The 1,362-nt window shown below is 39.5% G+C and overlaps 1 non-coding gene across 1 annotated transcript; it reads right to left on the bottom strand.

Moving 5' to 3' along the window:
• Positions 1–368: 368 nt before the first annotated feature.
• Positions 369–472, bottom strand: LOC113848570. The gene has a single exon (XR_003501834.1). It is a non-coding gene; the product is annotated as a small nucleolar RNA R71 (small nucleolar RNA).
• Between the last annotated feature and the right edge of the window lie 890 nt (positions 473–1,362).

The following is a 1,362-nucleotide window of genomic DNA, read 5'->3' as shown; positions in this document are numbered from 1 at the left end:
AGGAGATCAATTCAAGATTACATAACACCCATTGTTAAAGGCACTCCTGGAAGCATCGCGACACCTAATGTGAAGGCAAACAATTTCAAATTAAAACCAACACTCATAACCATGGTCCAGAACTCCATATAGTTTAGAGGCATCCCTAATGAAGACCTCAATTTACATCTTACAAAGTTTCTCCGATTGACAGATACCATCAAATATAATGGAGTCTCCAACAATGCTATTCGACTTTGTCTTTTCCCATTCTCGGTATCTGAAAAGGTGAATGCTTATTCGCCTCACTCCCATCCAATTCCATCACAACTTGGGAGGATCTCACTCAACAATTCTTGGGAAATTACTTTCCCCCATCAAGGTCCTCTAAGCTTATGACAGAGATATATTGCTTCCAACAATATGAAGCAGAATCCTTATTCGAGGCATGGGAGCGATTTGGAGAGCTTTTAAGATGTCCTCATCATGATTTTTCGACATGGAGACAGGTGCAAATCTTTTACAGTGGCCTATTAATCACCACCAGGGCTACAATTGATGCCGCAGCAGAAGGGTCCCTCATATGAAAAGATCCAGATGATGCATATAAGCTAATAGATGAGATGGCATCTTCTAGCTTTTAGTGGCACACTGCTGACTCTTACGATATCAAGAGGAAAGAGACCGCCCCAGTCTACCAAGCAGAGAGCAGCAGCCCACTAATGAACCAAATGGAAGCCCTTGCAAAGCAATTAGAATCTTTAATGAAGCCTCAAGACCAACCTATAAGAGTTCTTGCAAGCCCATAATCTAAGCAAGAGGAGGCAAATTTCGTGGGCAATCATAGTTCAAGGTGGAGGAGTAATCCTCCTAACTCTTGGGGGAATGGCTTTGGAAGTCAAAATTTAAGTGTTTATCGCCCTTCTCATATGCAAAGTCAGGGAGCAAGATGATGAATCCACTTTTTATTATATTTTTACTTGCCTTTTTTATGCTTCTTGATAGAAAAAATGGACTTAGATAGTGAAAATAATATAGAAATCACATTTTGAATAAATATCATAGGTTTATTAATTTTTGGTTAATTTGCATTTAATTACATAGATATAGATTGCAATTTTAATTATCTTGATGATTTTGCAAAATGCCCAAGTTAAATTTGAGAAATCTTGGTCCTTAGATGAAAGTTGCCCCCAAAGTAGCTACTTTGAGGAGTAAAAGTGGCAACTACAGCAAGCATGGGCATTAAAGGTTCCAAAGTAGCCACTTTCAAGTCCAAAAGTGTCAACTCCAGAAGCTCCAGGGACGCCAATTTTGAAGCATGATGCGCGTGGTTACTATGGGCTCTCATAGTAGCTACGCGCATCCAAAGTAGTTACTTTG

The sequence above is a fragment of the Abrus precatorius genome, unplaced genomic scaffold (genome assembly GCF_003935025.1).
Source record: "Abrus precatorius isolate BTA unplaced genomic scaffold, Abrus_2018 Scaffold8, whole genome shotgun sequence".
In the NCBI taxonomy this organism is placed as follows: domain Eukaryota; kingdom Viridiplantae; phylum Streptophyta; class Magnoliopsida; order Fabales; family Fabaceae; genus Abrus; species Abrus precatorius.
Note: the sequence above shows the minus strand (reverse complement) of the source record. Positions and strands in the feature narration are given on the sequence as shown.